The 24,214-nt window shown below is 35.8% G+C and overlaps 1 protein-coding gene and 2 pseudogenes across 1 annotated transcript in view; 2 read left to right on the top strand and 1 right to left on the bottom strand.

Moving 5' to 3' along the window:
• LOC126592446 (uncharacterized) overlaps positions 1 to 24,214 on the top strand; it is a 94,901-nt pseudogene that overhangs the window by 17,155 nt on the left and 53,532 nt on the right.
• LOC126592363 (uncharacterized) overlaps positions 1 to 24,214 on the bottom strand; it is a 212,057-nt gene that overhangs the window by 14,540 nt on the left and 173,303 nt on the right. The window lies entirely within an intron of this gene.
• Positions 29 to 1,223, top strand: LOC126592466 (cyclic phosphodiesterase-like; annotated as a pseudogene).

The raw sequence follows: 24,214 nt of genomic DNA on the forward strand, positions 1-24,214 counted from the left end.
GTTTGTTGGTTATGTGAATAGCTTAGTTTCAGTCATGGGACACAACCACAAGCCTGAGAGCATAGAGAATAATTGCGCAGACAAAGATGAAGATGCGATGGTGGCGGTAGAAGGGAAGAGGGAAAGCTGCAGGAGGCGGTACTCATATTCCGTTTGGGCCATTCCACCGGCTGATGTTTCCCATAGAATCAAGAAGGTGATGGAGGGCCTCCAGGCAGAGTTTGATGGGCCGGAGATTGAGCCTCACATCCCCATATTGGGATCCATCCATATTATGAGTCATGAGGACGCTCTTAATAAGTTTAGATCTGCCCCTAGGGATGATATCGTTGCTAAAGTTGTTCAGGTGGTTACTAGGAATTACTCTCACCAATGTGTTTCCCTGTTGATGGATCGAAAGGTATATATTTTCCCGATCTCTTGCTAATTGCTATTCATTTTCTTCATGTTTTCTTCTGTTTTGTTTCCTTTTCCTCTTTCTCGTTTTGGTTTCTTGAGCTGGGTAGTCTCACTGATCATCAAAATTTCTTTTCTTAGTTATTTCAAAGTGCCGAATCTTGGAGTTACCATTTTGGTTTCTACAACAGTAAGTTGTTTTACATTAACTTTTGAGCTGGTGTTCTTTTGTTTTCACGAAAGCTTCCTTCTTAATTTCTTCTTCTTGTTTACGGCTCGTTCATATGTAATCTGTCTGTCTGCAATATTTGATGGATGCAGGTTCTCTGCCATATTTGAGCCTCCTCTACGGGAAGTCGACGGAAGAAGAAGAGGAAAAAAGCTCGAGAACTGGTTAATGCTCTGGATGAGGGCACTACTAGCTTGAGCTTCCGCGTAACTCGCTTTTGTATGAAATCGACTACGATGACAAATCTCTGAAATCTTGGAGGAAGATTGATGACATCGGCCATTAGACAAGTTCTGAATTCATATAATTGCAAGCAAGTTAGCAACTCTCAGGTCGAACAAAGTGGCACACATACATACATATTGCCCAAATTTGACACATCATGGATGAGATAATAAGTGGAAATCTTTGATGAATGTAACCTAACGTAGCCTGCTAACGGAGAGATTTTTTCGGTGTACTTTGAACATTGTCATTGTGATAAAATAGTTCTAATCAACTGTAACACATGTATTTAATTACATCGCGTGACATGTTCTCGAGGTACACACAAAGAGAAGAAAAAGATATAAATTAGGTTATTCACACTTGGAAACAAGATCGATTGATCGCCTTATGAATTTCAATGTGATCTTGAAGTAGTATTTAACTCTTTCCTTGAATTTGATCGATCTCCTAGTCAATTTCTTGTCCTCATATCGAATGAATTGAATAAATTTATGGATAAAATTTAACGAGAGTATAAAACACCCAGGGTTTGGAGTCATGCTAGTTGCTGCAGTATCATCACCATCACCAAATTACACACGTGCAAATTACACACGTGCAGGGTTTGATTCTTTTACTTTTGAGCCAATAAGCCAAGAGGAAGAGGAGTGTAGATAAGCCAAATTACACACGTGCAAATTGCAGGGGAAGCCAACAAAGGTGGAGGTTGAAAGTTCAATTAATGTCGTTTATTGAATAATCACGTGATGATGTTGGATAATGGATAGTGACCCACCTGAATATTTTTGTTGCTGGTTAGAATTTTGTATTTTGAGGAATCTTCATGAATATATTGGAAATGTTGTCAATTTTGATAGAATGTAGATTTAAATTGGAATTTCAACAAAACTATAACTTGAAATAAGTCTGGTAAATTGTCGTATGATTCGTTAATCCAATACGAAATGATATGGAAATAATAGGTTTTGGATCAACTTGTTAACGATTCATATCTTTAACGAATGACCCGTTAAGAATATGATAAAATATCATTTTGCATATCTAAACATTAGGGATTGCAATTTCTTGCATAACCCATTATCCGACATGAAACATTATTAGTTAACGAATCAAGGTGTTATCGGGTCATATATTAAGAACATTTTAAGATAATTAGTATAACACAAACACGACAAGTACGACCTGTTTGCCATGCCTAACTTGAAAGCTATTAAATATTTACATGGAAATAAGTTTTACTGAATAATATTTCAGTGTAGTTCAACCTGCTAGGTATTTCGACTTTTTAAATAATCTTCACAACTCAATTTCTTAAAATCAGTTTTCACCGTTCATTTTTGAATTACATAGCAATTCTGGAGAAATTGTAGAGACTAAGATAATGCAAGTTGCCAACTATATTAACCTGACGCTGCCAACTTTACATCTCATTTTCATAGGGACAAGGATTGTCTGCCCTCCTTGTTCCCGTGCCTTCCCATGCCCTCCTGTTTGTGTGATCACGGTTAAGCCACGTCAATATTTTATATTACTATTTATTTTTGTCTTATTATCTCTATAAAAAATATAAAATGTTAACGTGACTTAACCGTGACCACACAAAACAGAAATGCACGGAAGGGCACGGGAACAAGGAGGGTGGACAATCCTTGTCCTTTTCATAGCTCGATTCATAGGATCCACGTCAGACTGAATCATTTTTTTATCTCTTTCAATATATAATAATTGGTTACGAATAAATATTAAATTTTCAATACTATTACACATGTGCAGATAATATCCCAAATTATTGTTTTCCTTCCAAGAATTCACAACTTGGAGTCCATCGCGACCATTCCACGTGTCACCTTCTCATCTATATAATAGGTTTCCAAATGAACCAAAGACAACTTGAGAAGAACTTCTACGTAACGTGAATGTTATTGTAACAGAATATGAATTAATAATGGATTATCGTGTGGGAAATTAAAAACGTATGAGATTGTGTTTAATGCGTTTAGAAAATCAAAATCTGTTGTTCTCGTTCTAGATAAGTTCTTATTCCGTGCACATGAAAACCCCATTATAATAAGGTTACTAAGAGGTCTGGCAAACGGATCGTGTTTGTGTTGTTTCGTGTCTTATCCGTTACCAAACTCGTTATTTTAATGGTTCTTAACCTGTGACTCAATAACGACCCGATTAGTTAACGAGTCGTGTCGTTTCGTGTCAGGTTAACAGATTAGCAAGAAATTGTCATGCGTAATGTCTAGATTTGACAAATGATATCTTATTGGATTCTTAACGGACGACCCGACAATGACGTGACGTGCTAACAGATTTTTAATAGGTTACTTAATAATGATTCGACTTAACAAGTTAACCCGAAATTCTTTATTTCGTATTGTTCGTATCAGATTAACGGGTCGCATAACAAATTGTTTGGGCTACCTACTGGAATACGGGATCTTATCCTTATGCAAACGTGGAAGATCAATGATTTGATAATAATGGACCATTATCCAATAATCAATTTCTTAACGCAATGATCATAAATTGTCACTTAAACTTATACAAAGAAAAGTTCAATTTTATTTTTGTCTTAGAAAGTAAATAGTCGGCCTCCACGTGTGATGAATGTAAAGGAAGTAACGCGTTTTTGTTTATTTTTGGCGCGTAGTTGGTGGGAGAGTAGTGAGTACGTGGACACAGATCAGCGCACTTGATAAACTAATTCAAAGAGTTATGGGTATTGGGCTCTTCTCTACCCTTCCAGTTTTCATACACTATCATTCTCTCTTATTTTTGCGGTCACGGTTAAGTCATGTCAATATTTTATATAACTATTGTTTTTTATCTTATTATCCCTATAAAAAAATCAATATAAATGTTGACGTGGCTTAACCATGACCGCACAAAATAGGAGGGGATGAGAGTGTATGAGAACTGGAAGGGCAAAGAAACCGGGTCCATTGGGCTCTAGCACCTAGGAGAATAATTACAATTCAACGAATTGGAACCAGGGGCTGATCATCTTGGAACAAGTGGGTCAGCTATCCTCAAGCTAAGAAATCTTTTATGGAAGAGTTGGATGATGTCTTTCGACTACTCGATGAATTACTTCTATAGCTACTGAATAGGATAGTTGCTAGCTAAATGTCTTTGTATGCGTTGTTATGAGAATTTGACGATAGGTTCACTCAGCTTGCTTGCTAAAAATTATTGACATCAATGGATATGCTTATTCGAAAGTTATTGACATATGTCGACAAGTGTACAATATGACTTGGTAAATAACTTATCGCCTATCAAGGCTTGATGAAATGTCAATTTGCATGCTTTCCTTCCAAAAAAGATTACGCGTTGCACATGTTATTTTTACTGATAACATAAAGTTCTTTTATTTTTTTGTTGCAAAACCCTGTTTTTGTTTATCCTTATTATGTGTTATCCACTTACGAAATCCGAAAGGTTATGTTTGAGTGATAGTATATATGTGTGTGCGCCCCAAGATTTAGTGTATTAGTTGAGTAGTCGAACCATTTCTTTCTCTATTTCTCTCTGTGTCTGTCAATAATTTAACTGTTTCATGGACTTTCAATTGTGCAGTTCAATTCCTACACACCCACCTCCCTCAGCAACACAAACAGTCTGCCTCAGGAACTTTGAATTTGGCAGTACAGGTGTTGATAATGAACAACCACAAGGGTATGCTTCAGTTGATTTTGGTTTTATTTCTCTTTTAAGAATAATTCCTTTAAGTTTTTTTCTCACCCGAAATCAACGGAGTGATCGGTTCAATTCTCATAGCAATTTGATATAAAACAAAAATCAATTTGTTGGGTTTTTATTTAAGTGTGTAACCTTTAAATTTTGAAAGCGATTATCAACTATCATAAAGTTCTTTTATTTTTTTGTTGCAAAACCCTGTTTTTGTTTATCCTTATTATGTGTTATCCACTTACGAAATCCGAAAGGTTATGTTTGAGTGATAGTGTATATGTGTGTGCGCCCCAAGATTTAGTGTATTAGTTGAGTAGTCGAACCATTTCTTTCTCTATTTCTCTTTGTGTCTGTCAATAATTTAACAGTTTCATGGACTTTCAATTGTGCAGTTCAATTCCTACACACCCACCTCCCTCAGCAACACAAACAGTCCGCCTCAGGAACTTTGAATTTGGCAGTACAGGTGTTGATAATGAACAACCACAAGGGTATGCTTCAGTTGATTTTGGTTTTATTTCTCTTTTAAGAATAATTCCTTTCAGTTTTTTTCTCACTCGAAATCAACGGAGTGATCGGTTCAGTTCTCATAGCAATTTGATATAAAACCAAAATCAATTTGTTGGATTTTATTTAAGTGTGTAACCTTTAAATTTTAAAAGCGATTATCAACTATTATAAAGTTCTTTTATTTTTTTGTTGAAAAACCTTGTTTTTGTTTATCCTTATTATGTGTTATCCACTTACGAAATCCGAAAGGTTATGTTTGAGTGATAGTGTATATGTGTGTGCGCCCCAAGATTTAGTGTATTAGTTGAGTAGTCGAACCATTTCTTTCTCTATTTCTCTCTGTGTCTGTCAATAATTTAACTGTTTCATGGACTTTCAATTGTGCAATCCAATTCCCACACACCCACCTCCCTCAGCAACACAAACAATCCGCCTCAGGAACTTTGAATTTGGCAATACAGGTGCTGATAATGAACAACCACAAGGGTATGTTTCAGTTGATTTTGGTTTTATTTCTCTTTTAAGAATAATTCCTTTCAGTTTTTTTCTCACTCGAAATCAACGGAGTGATCGGTTCAGTTTTCATAGCAATTTAATATAAAACAAAAATCAATTTGTTGGGTTTTTATTTAAGTGTGTAACCTTTAAATTTTGAAAGCGATTATCAACTATCATAAAGTTCTTTTATTTTTTTGTTGCAAAACCCTGTTTTTGTTTATCCTTATTATGTGTTATCCACTTACGAAATCCGAAAGGTTATGTTTGAGTGATAATGTATATGTGTGTGCGCCCAAAGATTTAGTGTATTAGTTGAGTAGTCGAACCATTTCTTTCTCTATTTCTCTATGTGTCTGTCAATAATTTAACTGTTTCATGGACTTTCAATTGTGCAGTTCAATTCCTACACACCCACCTCCCTCAGCAACACAAACAGTCCGCCTCAGGAACTTTGAATTTGGCAGTACAAGTGTTGATAATGAACAACCACAAGGGTATGCTTCAGTTGATTTTGGTTTTATTTCTCTTTTAAGAATAATTCCTTTCAGTTTTTTTCTCACTCGAAATCAACGAAGTGATCGGTTCAGTTCTCATAGCAATTTGATATAAAACCAAAATCAATTTGTTGGGTTTTTATTTAAGTGTGTAACCTTCAAATTTTGAAAGCGATTATCAACTATCATAAAGTTCTTTTAGTTTTTTGTTGCAAAACCTTGTTTTTGTTTATCCTTATTATGTGTTATCCACTTACGAAATCCGAAAGGTTATGTTTCAGTGATAATGTATATGTGTGTGCGCCGAAAGATTTAGTGTATTAGTTGAGTAGTCGAACCATTTCTTTCTCTATTTCTCTCTGTGTCTGTCAATAATTTAACTGTTTCATGGACTTTCAATTGTGCAGTTCAATTCCTACACACCCACCTCCCTCAGCAACATAAACAGTCCGCCTCAGGAACTTTGAATTTGGCAGTACATGTGTTGATAATGAACAACCACAAGGGTATGCTTCAGTTGATTTTGGTTTTATTTCTCTTTTAAGAATAATTCCTTTCAGTTTTGTTCTCACTCGAAATCAACGGAGTGATCGGTTCAGTTCTCATAGCAATTTGATATAAAACCAAAATCAATTTGTTGGGTTTTTATTTAAGTGTGTAACCTTTAAATTTTGAAAACGACTATCAACTATAATAAAGTTCTTTTATTGTTTTGTTGCAAAACCCTGTTTTTGTTTATCCTTATTATGTGTTATCCACTTACGAAATCCGAAAGGTTATGTTTGAGTGATAGTGTATATGTGTGTGCGCCCCAAGATTTAGTGTATTAGTTGAGTAGTCGAACCATTTCTTTCTCTATTTCTCTCTGTGTCTGTCAATAATTTAACTATTTCATGGACTTTCAATTGTGCAGTTCAATTCCTACACACCCACCTCCCTCAGCAACACAAATTGTCCGCCTCAGGAACTTTGAATTTGGCAGTACAAGTGTTGATAATGAACAACCACAAGGGTATGCTTCATTTGATTTTGGTTTTATTTCTCTTTTAAGAATAATTCATTTCAGTTTTGTTCTCACTCGAAATCAATGGAGTGATCGGTTCAGTTCTCATAGCAATTTGATATAAAACCAAAATCAATTTGTTGGGTTTTTATTTAAGTGTGTAACCTTTAAATTTTGAAAGCGATTATCAACTATCATAAAGTTCTTTTATTTTTTTTGTTGCAAAACCCTGTTTTTGTTTATCCTTATTATGTGTTATCCACTTACGAAATCCGAAAGGTTATGTTTGAGTGATAATGTATATGTGTGTGCGCCCCAAGATTTAGTGTATTAGTTGAGTAGTCGAACCATTTCTTTCTCTATTTCTCTCTGTGTCTGTCAATAATTTAACTGTTTCATGGACTTTCAATTGTGCAGTTCAATTCCGACACACCCACCTCCCTCAGCAACACAAAAAGTCCGCCTCAGGAACTTTGAATTTGGCTGTACATGTGTTGATAATGAACAACCACAAGGGTATGCTTTAGTTGATTTTGGTTTTATTTCTCTTTTAAGAATAATTCCTTTCAGTTTTTTTCTCACTCGAAATCAACAGAGTGATCGGTTCAGTTCTCATAGCAATTTGATATAAAACCAAAATCAATTTGTTGGGTTTTTATTTAAGTGTGTAACCTTTAAATATTGAAAGTGATTATCAACTATCATAAAGTTCTTTTATTTATTTTTTGTTGCAAAACCCTGTTTTTGTTTATCCTTATTATGTGTTATCCACTTACGAAATCCGAAAGGTTATGTTTGAGTGATAATGTATATGTGTGTGCGCTCCAAGATTTAGTGTATTAGTTGAGTAGTCGAACCATTTCTTTCTCTATTTCTCTCTGTGTCTGTCAATAATTTAACTGTTTCATGGACTTTCAATTGTGCAGTTCAATTCCTACACACCCACCTCCTTCAGCAACACAAACTGTCCGCCTCAGGAACTTTGAATTTGGCAGTACAGGTGTTGATAATGAACAACCACAAGGGTATGCTTCAGTTGATTTTAGTTTTATTTCTCTTTTAAGAATAATTCATTTCAGTTTTTTTTCTCACTCGAAATCAACGGAGTGATCGATTCAGTTCTCATAGCAATTTGATATAAAACCAAAATCAATTTGTTGGGTTTTTATTTAAGTGTGTAACGTTTAAATTTTGAAAGCAATTATCAACTATCATAAAGTTCTTTTATTGTTTTGTTGCAAAACCCTGTTTTTGTTTATCCTTATTATGTGTTATCCACTTACGAAATCCGAAAGGTTATGTTTGAGTGATAGTGTATATGTGTGTGCGCCTCAAGATTTAGTGTATTAGTTGAGTAGTCGAACCATTTGTTTCTCTATTTCTCAGTTGATACGTACATCGGTATAATTAATATAGGCATGCAAATTTTTTTATCGATGGATGGTGATTTTGAAGTTTGATCCTTTGTCGATGTGGATTTATCGATGGATGGTAATTTTACACCTCGTGAATTAATTGATCCTTTTTTTTTGTCAAACAATAATTTTGGTAGATTAAATGTTAAATTGGTCATCGACATTGAAGTATGCAAAATGTATCTTCAATTTTTTGTGTTTTTGTTTCTCTTGATCATTTAAAGTGTGTATATGTTAATGTTAACTTTTGAATTTTGAAAAGCGATTATCAACTATGAACAATGCGAATCATTTTGCATATTGGTGTGTGAATGCGCGCGCAACTTTTTTTACGTTTCCTTGTGGTGGGTTGGCATGTAGTGTGCACAAATATTTCTGTCATTTTTCAAATTCTAGCATGCAAGTTGCGTTTAAATTTTATGTTGATAAAAATCTTTCCAATTTTCTTATTTATTTTATGTTTCTGTCTCAGTCTCTCTAACTTTTTGGTCTTTCTTTCAGTGAATCTCCAAAGCATATCGATGCACTCGATAATTATTCAGGATCATGTAGGTGTGAATGCATCGAGAATCATTAAGGATCGTGTAGGTGTGGAAGTATGCAATATTAACGTTAGGTTCTCCTATTTGGATTCGGTAATACAAACGTTATGTTCTCCTATTTGAATCTTTTTTTCAATGGGAAACTGTATGCAGAATCATGATCTGTTCTACCAGGCCACGAAGAGATGCTCAATGAGCAAGCTAATGTTGTGAAGGGCATACTGGTCGCACCAGCCAGCACCTTTTTGGGTGGTTCCACATCAGCAACACAAACAGTCCAAATCATAGTAGTGCGAGGAAGGCAGGCAGATAAACTAACACAATACAAATTTCATGCAGACCCAGATGACCTTGTGGCTGTCCTAAATGTGCTGTTTGTGAACAAGATAGCCCATCTACTGCTGTATTATCGTTTTACCTCCATTCTGACATTAATGAACAAATCTTTGAGTTTTTGACGCCATGGGATAGATGGTGTAGGAGTCCCAAAAATTGAAGTGGTGGACATCAACGCCAATTTCCCAACTTAGAAACGTATAAACTCACAAGATGGTGCAACCATCAAGTCACAAGACTGAAACGGCAACAAAGAATATGGAATGCTCCAAACCTCCAAAGCGAAGTGGCAATAAAGAATACGGAATGCTCCAAACCCCCAAAGCATGTGTTATCGATGGATAATGATTTTGAAGTTCGATCCTTTGCCAATATGGATTTATCGATGGATAGTAATTTTACACATTCTGAATTTATTGACCCTTTTTTTTAATGATTTCTTCCTTACTTGATCCTTGACAATATTGTAAATGTGAAAATATTTTGTACATACATAATTTTTACACAATCGGACATCTATTTTGCGTTCAAACCACAACCATCAACAAAAACAAAAATAAGAAAAATTACCATCGATATACATCAAGAATATAAGTACGACGGGAGCAGCTTCAACTTCAGTCCTTGCTGTGCATTGAAGGATGTCCTCACAAGGTTAGTATAATGGTGTTTTAATATTACATGAACGTATTAAGTCTAATAAGAGCAACCATGGCTTCAAGAGGAGTTCTTTCGTAATAATTTTAAAACAGCAGTGGCACACGGGTATGCAATTTGGTAGTATTATTGTTGTAATATAAATAAACAATGCAAAATGAATGTGGTGTGTGCGTGCTCTTTTTGGTAAGATTTATGTTTCGCTTTATCCATTTTAAGAAGTAAGGGTTTAATTTCTTTTGTTTGTTGCTATTTTTGTGTTCCAGGGACAAGATATGTTAGGAATTGTTGCACATAGTCCAGGGGGATCACTAAGGGGCGGCCGCTAATATTTCTGCAATGCAGACACTGAGGTGGTTTTTTTTTGTTTTGTTTTTGTTTCTTTTTAAGTGTCATTTAAATTTCCTTATTTATTTTATGTCAGTTTCTTTTAATTACGTTTCTCTCTATCTCTCTAAACTTTTTTGTCCTTCTTTTTCAGTGAACCAATGGGTGGCTCCACATCAGCACCAAGAACGATCAAAATCAAAGTAGAATTGCGGGGAAGGTTGACAAATAAAAAGAGTCAATACAAATTTCATGTCGACCCAATTAATAAGGTGTCTGTCCTGAGGTTACTTTAAATGAACAAGAAGGCCCAGCTACCGCATGGTTAGTTATTTTCCACCATTACGGCAGAAGTGAATGAAGGTAAAAGTTTCCTAGACCAGAGGATGGTAGGGGTGGGAGTCCCAAAACTGTACATGCTGGACTGTCTCCAATTTCTCTTGACATTAATTCATAATTGCAAATACTATTCGACATCAGACTCAAAACAATGAACGAATCTTTGAATTTCCGATGCCACGGGATAGATGGTGTGGGAGTCCCAAAAATTGAAGTGGTGGACATCACCGCCAATTTCCCAACATAGAAACGTATAAATTCACAAGACAATGCAGGGCCATCAAGTCACAAGACTAAGGTGGCAACAAAGAATGCGAAATGCTCCAAACCCCAAAGCATGTGTTATCGATGGATAGTGATTTTGTAGTTTGATCATTTGCCAACATGGATTTATCGATGGATAGTAATTTTACACCTCCTAAATTTATTGAACTTTTTTTTTAATGATTTCTACCTTACACGATCCTTGACGATATTCTAAATGTGGAAATATTTTGTATATACATAAATTTTTACACAATTGGACATCTATTTTGTGTTCAACCCACAACCATCAACAAAAACAAAAATAAGGAAAATTACCATCGATATACATCAAGAATATGAGTACGACCGGAGTAGCTTCAACTTTAGTCCTTGATTTGCATTGAAGGATGTCCTCATAAGATTAGTACAATGGTGTTTTAATATTACATGAACGTATTAAGTCTAACACGAGAAACCGTGGCATCAAGAAGAGTTCTTTCATAATAATTCTGCAGCAGCAGTGGCACAGGGGTATGCAATTTGGTAGTATTATTGTTGATAATATAAATAAACAATGCAAAATGGCTTGCATATTGGTGTGTGTGCACTCTTTTTGGTAAGATTTATGTTTCTCTTTATCCATTTTAAGAAGTAAGGGTTTAATTTCTTTTGTTTGTTGTTGTTTTTGTGTTCTAGGTACAAGATATATCAGGAGTTGTTGTACATAGTCCAGGGGGATCACCAAGGGGCGACCGCTAATATTTCTACAATGCAGACACTGAAGTGGTTGTTTTTTGTTCTTTTTTCTTTTTAAGTGTCGTTTAAATTTCCTAATTTATTTTATGTCAGTTGCTGTTAATTACATTTCTCTTTGTCTCTCTAAACTTTTTTGTCCTTCTTTTTCAGTGAATCAGTAGGTGGCTCCACATCAGCACCAAAAAACGATCGAAATCAAAGTAGAATTGCAGGAAATGTTGACAAATAAAATGAGTCAGTACAAATTTCGCGACCCAACTGATAAGGCGTTTGCCCTGAGGGTACTTCTAATGAACAAGAAGGTCTAGCTACCACAGGGTTATTTCTTTTCCACCGATATGGCAGTAGTGAATGAAGATAAAAGTTTCCTAGACTAGGTGATGGTAGGTGCGGGAGTCCCGAAACTGTACGTGTTGTCTCTAATTTCTCTTGACATTAATTCATATGGGAATAATTATTGCAAATACTATTCGACATCAGACCCAAAACAATGAACGAATCTTTGAGTTTCCAACACCATGGGATAGATGGTGTGGGAGTCTCGAAAATTGAAGTGTTGGACATCACTGCCAATTTCCCAACTTATAAACGTATAAATTCATATGACGATGCAGGATCATCAAGTCAAAAGACTGAAACGGTAACAAAGAATATGGAATGCTCCAAACCACAAAGCATATGCTATTGATGGATAGTGATTTTGAAGTTTGATCCTTTGCCAACATGTATTTATCGATGAATAGTAATTTTACACCTCCTGAATTTATTGACATTTTTTTTAATGATTTCTGCCTTACATGATACTTGACGATATTCTAAATGTGGAAATATCGATGGATGGTGATTTTGAAGTTTGATCCTTTATCGATATGGATTTATCGATGGATGGTAATTTTACACCTCGTGAATTAATTGTTCCTTTTTTTTTTTGTCAAACAATAAATTTTGGTAGATTAAATGTTAAATTAGTCATCGACATTGAAGTATACAAAATGTATCTTCAATTTGTTGCGTTTTTGTTTCTCTTGATCACTTGAAGTGTGTATATGTTAATGTTAACCTTTGAATTTTGAAAAGCGATTATCAACTATGCGAGTCATTTTGCATATTGGTGTGTGCGTGTGAGCGCAACTCTTTATGTTTCCTTGCGGTAGGTTGGCATGCATTGTGCACAAATATTTATGTCATTGTTCAAATTCTAGCGTGCAAGTTGCATTTAAATTTTATGTTGATAAAAATCTTTCCAATTTTCTTATTTATTTTATGTTTCCGTCTTAGTCTCTCTAACTTTTTTGTCTTTCTTTCAGTGAACCTCCAAAGCATGTCGATGCACTCGATAATTATTCAGGATCATGTAGGTGTGAATGCATCGAGAATCATTAAGTATCATGTGGGTGTGGAAGTATGCAATATTAACGTCAGGTTCTCCTCTTTGGATTCGATAATACAAACGTTATGTTCTCCTTTTTGGATATTTTTTCAATGGGAAACTGTATGCAGGATTATGATATGTTCTACCAGTCAACGAAGAGATGCTCAATGAGTAAGCTAATGTTGTGAAGGGCATACTGGCTGCACTAGCCAGCACCTTTTTGGGTGGTTCCACATCAGCAACACAAACAGTCCAAATCAAAGTAGTGTGAGGAAGGTGGGCAGATAAACTAACACAATACAATTTTCATGCAGACCCAAATGACCATGTGGATGTCCTAAAGGTGATGTTTGTGAACAAGATAGCCCATCTACTATTGTATTATCATTTTACCTCCAATCTGACATTAATGAACGAATCTTTGAGTTTTCTACGCCATGGGATAGATGGTGTAGGAGTCCCGAAAATTGAAGTGATGGACATCATCGCCAATTTCCCAACTTAGAAACGTATAAATTCACAAGACGATGCAACCATCAAGTCACAAGACTGAAGCGGCAAGAAAGAATATGGAATGTTACAAACCCCCAAAGCGAAGCGGCAACAAAGAATACGGGATGCTCCAAACCCGCAAAACATGTGTTATCGATGGATAGTGATTTTGAAGTTTTATCCTTTGCCAATATGGATTTATCGATGGATAGTAATTTTACATTACCTGAATTTATTGACCCCTTTTTTTTTAATGATTTATTCCTTACACGATCCTTGACGATATTGTAAATGTGAAAATATTTGGTATATACATAAATTTTTACACAATCGGACATCTATTTTGCATTCAACCCACAACCATTAACAAAAATAAAAATAAGAAAAATTACCATCGATATACATCAAGAATATAAGTACGACGGGAGCAGTTTCAGCTTCAAGGATGTCCTCACAAGGTTAGTATAATGGTGTTGTAATATTATATGAATGTATTAAGTCTAATAAGAGCAGCAATGGAGTCAGTACAAATTTCGCATTGACCCATCTGATAAGGTGTATGTCCTGAGGGTACTTCTAATGGACAAGAAGGCCCAACTACCGCAGGGTTATTTCTTTTTCATCGATATGGCAGTAGTGAATAAAGATAAAAATTTCCTAGACCAGGGGATGGTGGGTGTGGGAGTCCCAAAACTGTATGTGTTGAACTCTGTCTCCAATTTCTGTTGACATTAATTCATATGGGAATAATTATTGCAAATACTATTCGACATCAAACCCAAAACAATGAACGAATCTTTGAGTTTCCGATGCCATGGGATAGATGGTGAGGGAGTCCCGAAAATTGAAGTGGTGGACACCACCGCCAATTTTCCAACTTAGAAACGTATAAATTCTTAAGACAATGCATGACCACCAATTTCAAATGGCAAGTATACCCCCCACACGTTATTATGTCTTTGATAATTATTATGTCACATTAAATACTATATCTTTTTTAGTCATTTAACATATTCAAAACAATTTATATAAAAGTTTACCAGACACTCAGACATTGCTTCTTTTATTAAAAGCACGTTTACAAAAAAAAAATTACCAAATACTTAACAATTTTATTTTACAACTGTTTATTTTCACAGCACAGTAGAAGTAGTTTTTTTAACAAGCACAGCAATACCATACTAGCCTTAAATGTTCACACTTGCCGCAACAAGATTGGTAATTGTGAGCATTTGGCTCAATGGTTGAAGTTTTCCATAAAACCTTACAATATTTGGGAGGATCTCCGATCCGTCGCACAACTTCGGACAACTCCATCGTCCTCTGACAATATAACCCTGAAATCGAACCGAACCTTAAAACACTTAAATTTTGACATAATGATGTGCGGGAAATAAAAGGTTTGATTTGATTAAATCAGCATCGGGAGACCCAATATTTGAATTTAAGGGCCGAATTAATGTGGGCTGGGATAAGTTCCCCATTGGGCTTTTGAATTTAAGGGCCGAATTAATGTGTGCTGGGATAAGTTGTCCATTGGGCTTTCGGGTTTAGGTCCGAATTAAGACGGGCATAAAAATTTGATCTTGTTCGGACCTATGATCCGAGTAAACAAAAGTAAGTCAAAGGCTCAGAGTTGACACTAATACACTGTAGACATTATTTAATAATATAATCACTGCGGTGTGGGTTTCCCGTCGGTAACTAACCTAACATCTAATCTAACAAAATATATCATTTAACAAAAAACACTGCGGCGCTGCACTCCTACAGGCACACAAATTCTACACTAGCAGGCACTTTTTTCTTGAGGTGTTGGATGGCATGATCTCTTGCATTCGCTTCCTCGTTCTCCAGTAGGTAATTGATCTCCATTCCCGTAGGCCAACACCATAACCGGACAGGATTTATAACAATCTTCTCCAGTGCAACCGCATTCTTCACCAAATACCTGACATGCTTTACGCAACACCATTCCCGGTAGGTATTTCTACCACCTTGAGGCAGTGATGGGGTTGTTTGGAAACTTTCTCTAGTATTGCCATGTCCTCGTTGGAGGTTCCAAATTCCAACTGCAACAAGGAAAGCAAACAAAACCAGATTCAAAACAAACCCCGTTGTTCATTCTTTTGGTTCTTGGAGAATACAGGTAACAGAGAGATGAGAGGATAAGAACGCACAAAAACATTCAGACATGTATCAACTTTTATATGGTAACCTATCAATAACAAAGGCATACAATACATACATACCCCCAAAACAAGGCTGCGCAAGTCAGGAGCTGCCTTCATGAAAGAAGCTAAGCGACCAAGGGACAGACAGTAGTTGTTTTTTTTTTTTTTAGTACGACGACATATTTTCACATTAAGAACATGGTGAGTTCGGCTAAGCAACTTAACAGGAACATTTCATTTTTGTCTCTCAGTTATAAATAAAGAGGAATATCATCAGACCATTATAATAAATGGCAACAAAAGAGAACTACTTGACTGAAAAGAGAAATTAAACCAAAGACTACTACTCCTAATAACTCACGAAGTTCAACACAAACATGAAGGCTCCAAATTACTAAAGGACTTCAATTAAAAATTGAATTGGACAAAAAAGAAGACTACCGTGTTTCTTTTTTTTAAATAAAACAGAAAATAGAAAGAAAGAATGAATGAATAAAGAAAAAAAAACCACACAAACAAAAATGGAAAACGAAAAAATAAAATTCAGTAAAGCACAATTAAGATTAAGGGGCAATTTCCAGCAACAGTGCCAACTACTGTCAAGAAGACAATTTTTTAAAAGAAAAATGACATAAACCCATTGAATTCATAGAATTCAAGATGAACCAAGGTGGAAAATAAAAGTGCAGTTAAATAAATTCAATCGTTTTGTAAAAAACAACTCAACAACAGATTGTAGTCAAAGAAAAATTAGTACTCTTTCTTCCAGTAAACCAACTTAAGAGAAATATACCATCAATCAAAGAATAATTCATAAGTGATCATCGCTTCTTTCTTACACTGTTCAATCAACAAACAATTAGACTTTAGACAGACACAAATAGAATATAATCATAGGTAATAATTAATCTACCTCATCTATAGGTCCTCTATTTCGAAAAAGCGGTTCAACAACGGACAATGCCTTTGCATGTTCGTGAAGATGGAACCAGATAACCGCCTGCCCAAGCCACCACATGTCCACCTCTCTCCTCTCAACCACCACTTCATTTCTTAATTTTATTTTTGTTACTTTAATAGTGTCCTAATTTCTAAATTAAAATAAGTTTTCTAATTTTAGTCCAAAATAGAATGCCATTAAATTGATGTGTATCGGATAAAAATGTTAGATTATTAATAGATACTTGTTAGTGCTTGGATTGTAATTTATGATTTTTTTATATTGATTTGATCATGTGATGGTTGATTTCTATTTCTATAATATATATATATATATATATATATATGTTTTGTTTTTGAACAAAAATACATAAGTTTTTAGCTCCATGATATGAATTTTTGTTTTAATAATTGAATGTGTAGAAATTAAGAACATGGAACGATATAATACATGACAATCATACTCGATTAGTTTAAACAATGTTATTTCGAATAGTACAACACCAATTTTGATGGGTTCAATCCGATTTCGGATAGTTCAACTTGGGAAGAGATCCGGGATCAAATTTCAATGGCCCGGATCACTTGATCATGGGCCTTTGATGGGAGAGATCTGGACTCTTTCCATTCAACTCCGATACTGGGACCACCCAATGATAAAAGTCTGGACCCGCCACTGGGTACATGTAGGAGCTACGAGAAGCTTAGGCATATACAAGGCTGGGTAATCTAGCGGTCGATAAGTACAACTGGAGTAGGGAAATGTGGGCCTATACTCGTATGGAATATGGTAGTGATCGGGAGGAGGATGAGGTTGTAATACCCCGTATTTAAAAAAAAAAAATATATATATATATATATATATATATATATGTATGTATGTATGTATGTATGTATGTATGTATGTATGTGCGAAGTTATAATTTTATTGGGTTCCTTATGGGTGCGTTTGGTACGCAGACGGAACGGGACGGGACGGGACGGGACGGGACGGAACGGGACGGAACGAAGGTGTAATTTTTGAAAAAGACATGGGGTATATTTGTCTTAAAATGGTAAAACATTGTGTTCCACATACGTGGAACAAACCCGTTCCAGGGGGGAGGTGGAACGCAAAAACACCCAAAATCTGTCCCGTGGAACAGCCCGTTCCACCCATTTTTGGCGCACCAAACGCGGGACGGAACGCCTCGTCCCGTTCTGTCCCGTCCCGTCCCGCGTACCAAACGCACCCATATATACGCTATGAGTAAAAAAAATTTAAAAAAAATTAAAACTCGTATTTTTAACATGTAAGTTGGTAGGGATCCTTTCACTACAAGAATATATCTAACCCTAGCTAGTACTTTTAAACTCAAATTTCTCCAACTAGAGAGGTTTCTAGTGTTTGCCATCCTCATTGTAGTTTTGTAATTTTGTACATAACTTATATATGTATTAGATTGTTTTAGGCAGGCCCTAAAGTTGTTTTTACTTGCTAATGGCAATTATCATTGCTATAGCTGAGCTTCATGTGGGATTATTTGAGTAGTTTTTGCGTATTTCATTTTTCTCCAAAGGGTGAGGTGGAAGTTGGTAATTAATAGAAGATAATAATTAGGGTGTGGAGGTGGGAAGTCTATAGCTTATACGTATGGCTAAGTGTTGAGTTTGGAGTGAGTTGGCAAGTTGAGTTAATGTAGTGTGATGATTCATCCCCCAAGTTTGGAGAGGTGTGAGTCTATATAGGGTCATAGACTATGTATGTGTATGTATTGACATGCATGTGGCAATATGTTGTTGATGTTTTAGAGTGCTTACTCACTAGCCTAGGGGAAATTTCAATTATTTGTCTATATTCTCTCTTAAATGCTTCAATCTATCATTCCAAATGTTCCAATGATATGAGAACAAATGAGCTTCCAATGTCAAGGGGGACGTAAATGGCCAAATAGCAACAAGAGGTATGATTACATTCTATATAAATGAAGGGGAAGATCAGAAGAACGCCAAGCCAGCAAAGAAGAAATCCTCCTTTTCTCATATCCCTCCTTCTTTAGCATCCAATTTGAGTAGATTATGTAATGGCTTTTCAAGCTACTTTCATTGTATTTTGTAAATCTCATTTTTAGTGAATTACAAATATAAACACGAGTCTAGTGGACGTAGCCAAATTGGCAAACCACTTAAATCCGGTGTGTGACTCTGTTATTACAAGACTATACTCTCTTCTTCTTTACTCTCCTAGTAAGAGCTATGAAAACACCACACCAATCAATTAAAAATTAGTTTGTTGTGCAAGTCTAATTAACGTGACTACAAATGAATGGAAGAAAACAGCATTAGAAAGCCAAGGAACCAAAAATGGATTCTTTTGATCATCATCGCGTCAAGCTCGCCATTGCCAACCCAAGTCCTCATATCTTTATCATCAACTCAACCTCACCTCTCACTCAACAACTGCTACGATTGGCCATTCACACTCACTAATGGCAACCACAACGAACGAGACGATGGATGACGTTGTGGCTATGCTCTCATGAGAGTCACTCCATGTGCCTCATCCATCCCCGCCAACTATCACCACCCTTGGTTATGATTTTTTGACAAACTGAGATGATGAGAAAGAGATGAGGTGTATTATGATGAGTGAAAAGGGAGAGCTGTGAGAGGAGATGAAAGAAAGGAAAAGAGTACGAAGCAAAAGCAGGAGTGAAAAGGAAGGAGAGAATGAGTAAGGATAGCCAGATGAAAGAAAGTTATCAAGTGGAGAGAGAGATAGAGAGAGAGAGAGAGAGAGATGAGAAGAAGTAGAAGGGTGGGCCAAAATAAAAATAAAAGATATTTATATTGTTATAAAAATGATCTTCAAAAGGCTGCACATATGATGTCAGTTTACTAATTGTTGGGATACTATCTTTTATAAATTGGTTAGTCGGTGAGTGAGGGAAGAGAGATGAGAAGAAGTAGAAGGGTGGGCCAAAATAAAAATAAAAGATGATGTTTGGAAAGGGAAAAGTTAGGGCTGGTTTGGTATTGCTGTGCTTTGAAAAAAAACTGCTGTGAAAATAAGCGGCTGTGCTGTGAGAATAAGCGGCTGTGAAATAAAGCCAGTAGAGTGTTTGGTAAACTTTTCTGTGAAAGTGCTTTTGGAAAAAAAAGCAGGATGATAGTGTGTCTTTTCATTAAAGGAGCACTGTAGCTCCGTGTGCTTTGAAAAAACTGGCTTTTTTTTCAAAGCAGCAAATAGCAGCTTCAGCTTTTCCTTTGATTTTCAGCTTATTCTCACAGCAGTTTCCAAAATAAGCCCTTTTTTTTCAGTTTACCAAACACAAAAATGACCCTCAGCTTTTTTTCACATTGACTTTTTTTAAAATCACCTCAATCCCAAACGGGGCCTTAGAGACATGATTTCATGTCTTGTGGCCTTTGAGACATGTATTTCACTTTAACAATTATCTTCTTTAACATAGATGTTTATTCCTTTCTAATAAAAACAGGTTGTCCGACCAAAATGGACGAGATGTTGGAAAAATATATAGAGTGGTCAATGAGCAACACCTTATATGATGGATCATAAATTACTACTTTGTTATTGATATTATGATTATATTACTTTTGTTACTAATCAAATTGGTTTATGTTGAAGCTTGCAGGTTTGTAAGATAAAATGTGAGTATTATGCACATGACGTATACATATGCATTGCAAAGCAAGAAAAAGAGTTGTGTTGTGTCAAGTGCTCACCTGTGTAGAGTGTTTGCATTGTGAGGATATTCATGGGTTGAAGTTTACCTTGAATATAAAATAATGAACCTTGTATATGTCAAATGTAGGGTGCAGGGGCTTGAGTATACAATTGGTTGATTATTAAAATAATGAAATCTTGTATATGTCAGACGTATGGTGCAGGGCTTGAATATACAATTGGACGTCAGGGGAAGTGCCTGTTTAATAAAGTGGGGTTTAAGGGATGAACGGGAGTTAACTCATATTCTAACGTATCCATAGCCAAGTGGTATAAGTATGGTATGGGACATGGAGATTATTATATAGTGTTTGCTTGGCGAAGCTAGGGTTCCTATCACAGTGTAGTGGGGCCATGTTTTATTTTCTGTCAGCATTCTTCAGATGGCTTTAGGGGTGAGGAGTGTTGGAATCTTAACATTTGGAAACTCAGGAAGGGGTAAATGCGAAGCTTAACCTTTGGAGAGAAGTGTTGGAATCTAAAGTCTTCGCCTAAGTCGATCAAAGACAGAATATATGGAGTGCAAGTTCAGTGCAAATGGAGGCCAAAATGAGTTAGGGGTGAGGATCGGAGATCAGGAAATACCAAAGAGCGACCGTTTTCGCTACCTATGATCTATCTTGCAAAAGAACGGAGAATTAGATGGATACCTCAACCATAGAATACAAGTTGGATGCATGAAGTGGAAGAGTGCATCCGGCGTGTTGTGTGACCGCCGTATGCCACTGAAGCTCAAGTGAAAATTTTATAGGACGACAATAAGGTCGGCGATGTTATATGACACAGAATGTTAGGCGGTGAAGTATCAACACGTACATAAAATGAGTGTAGCGGAGATGAGGATACTTCGTTGGATATGTGGGCACACGAGAAATGATAAGATTAGGAATGAGGATATCCGAGGTAAAGTAGGAGTAGCCGAAATTGAAGGAAACATGAGAGAAAATCGGTTACGGTGGTTTGGACATATGCAAAGAATGCCTACTGATGCTCCGGTTCGAAGATATGACTATGGGACAGAGGTTCAGAGCCGAATGGGTAGATGAAGACCTAGGAAAACTTTGGAAGAGACCCTAAAAAAAGACTTAGAGTACTTGGATCGAATGGAAGACATGACACATAACCAAGTACAATAGCGTTCTAGGATTCATATAGCCGACCCTACTTAGTGGGGAAAAAATTTGTTGTTGTTGTTGTATTCTTCAGATGGCTTTAGTAGCTTATTCAAATAAAACCCAGACGTTGGCCATGGAAAAATTTTGAGAGAGAGAGAGGGGGAGATACAACTTTATTTTATTATTTTTTATTAAGTCGGTATGAACAGTTTGAAATCCAAATCGAAATTCTTTGCAACCTCGGAAGCAACCCCAGATTTTGGCCATGGAAATAGGACTTGGATTGTCTGCCCTCCTAGTTGTGGTGTCCTTCCATGCCCTCCTATTTTGTACGGTCACGGTTAAGCCACGTCAATATTTTATATTTTTATTATTTTTTGTCTTATTATCTTATTAAAAAATTAATATAAAATATTGACGTGACTTAACCGTGACCGCACAAAATAGGAGGGCATGGAAGGGCACCACAACTAGGAGGGCAGACAATCCAAGTCCTATTTGGATTGTCTGCCCTCCTAGTTGTGGTGCCCTTCCATGCCCTCCTATTTTGTGCGGTCACGGTTAAGCCACGTCAATATTTTATATTTTTATTATTTTTTGTCTTATTATCTTATTAAAAAATTAATATAAAATATTGACGTGGCTTAACCGTGACCGCACAAAATAGGAGGGCATGGAAGGGCACCACAACTAGGAGGGCAGACAATCCAAGTCTATGGAAATATGTTAGAGAGAGAGAGAGAGAGAGAGAGAGATTTCCTCCTTCATTGCTTTGCTTCCAGGACTGAAATTCTCAATCTTTATTGCTCCACTTAGATTCTCAATCTTTATTGCTCCACGTGGACACGTAGATTCTCTATCTTTATTGCTCCACTTAGATTCTCAATCTTTATTGCTCCGTCCCATGGCCAGCTTTATTTAAAGTTGTTTCTCGCCCTCGCTCTCTCTCTCTGAGCAAGTCCATCCCTAAGGACTTTACGTCTGCATCCAGCGCATTTATCCATTCAAGTGAACAGTAATAGACTGGAATGAACAGAAATAGGTCAAGGCATCTCCACCCCTAAAAAAATACGCTGGCACCCAACATATTTATTTGGTGTGTTTTTTTTTTTTAATTTTATTTCGGATAAGATTTTTAACCAATTTCGGATAAAATTTCAAATAAACTTAAAAAAAATACACACTAAAATAAAATTACATACTCATCAAATAAACTTAAAAAAAACACACTAAAATAAAATTACATAAACTCATCAAATAAACTATAAAAAAAACACACTAAAATGAAATTACATAAACTCATCAAATACACTTTATTCTTCAACCACAAACTTTATTATTTATAGAAAAAAATAACTTTTTTTTTAATTTTCTGTATTTTTTTTTAAATTTTTGTATTTTTTAATATTTTTTTGTATTTTTTTATAATTTTTAATAAATTTTAATATAGTTAATTAATATGGACCGTTGGATTTGAAAAATATTCAAATCCAAGAGCCAAGGAGTTGCCACGTGGCCACTTGCCCAGCTTCTTGGTCAGTCAGTTTTGAGCTAGCCCAGAGACCAGCATAGGCTGGGCCCCATGCTGTTGTGCGGGCTGGAGGTAATGGACAGAGTGCTGGGCAGTTTTTTGGACTGAGTGCTGGGCAATGTCCACTCCGGTGGACTTGCTCTCAGAGGCAGATGGTCTGCCCTTCCGTACCGTGCCATTTCCTTCTCCTATTTGTACGATCACAATTAAGCTACATTAATATTTTATATTTTTATTACTTTTTGTCTTATTATCTCTATTAAAAAATTAATATAAAATGTTAACGTAACTTAACCGTGGCCGTACAAATAGGAAAGAAAGAGAAGGGCACGATAACTAGAGGGCAGACAATCTGCCTCCCTCTCTCTCTCCCTCTCTCTAATATTTTTCCATGGCCAACGTCTGATTTTATTCGAATAACCTTTTGACAATCAATATGTAATATAACATCAAGTTTATTTTAAATTTCAATCTTATTAAATGATTTAAGTTAAAAACAATCAATATGTAATCTAACATCAAGTTTATTTTAAATATTAATTACAATCAATATGTAATATAACATCAAGTTTATTTTAAATTTCAATCTTATTAAATGATTTAAGTTAAAAACAATCAATATGTAATCTAACATCAAGTTTATTTTAAATATTAATCTTATTAAATGATTTAAGTTAAAAAACTCATTTATGCAAAAACTTGGCAAAATTTTATTTAAACTCATGTAACTTATTTCTACACCCAACTTACTCTTTACACATATTGATTTTTAACTAAACTATTAATATTTCTTTAAACCCAAATTTATTACCTATTAAACCCTCGTAAAGAAGCATTGAATTGGAGCAGGAGCTGCGTAGGGACGACTCCTTCGATCAATCGATTTCAACATGCTTCTAATGTTAATTGAAACGCTTTCTTTCTTTCTTTCTTTTTCTTTTTTTGGTTGAGCGAGTGATAGTCTGAAGCATTATTCTTAGGGTCTCTGCCTTGACACGCCAACCAGAACGCACAGATAGAATTAACAAAAAGACAAATGGGCTCATGAGAAAGAGGAAGGAGATGAGTGAGCTTTTTTTGGTATTTTTCTACAGGGGACTGGGACGGCTTTTGAGCTCATCGACACCCCCAGCAACTTTGGGTCCGAGATGAAATTAAAATGTTGTTGTAACTCGTGGAAGGATTC

The sequence above is a fragment of the Malus sylvestris genome, chromosome 2 (assembly GCF_916048215.2).
Source record: "Malus sylvestris chromosome 2, drMalSylv7.2, whole genome shotgun sequence".
Taxonomy (NCBI): domain Eukaryota; kingdom Viridiplantae; phylum Streptophyta; class Magnoliopsida; order Rosales; family Rosaceae; genus Malus; species Malus sylvestris.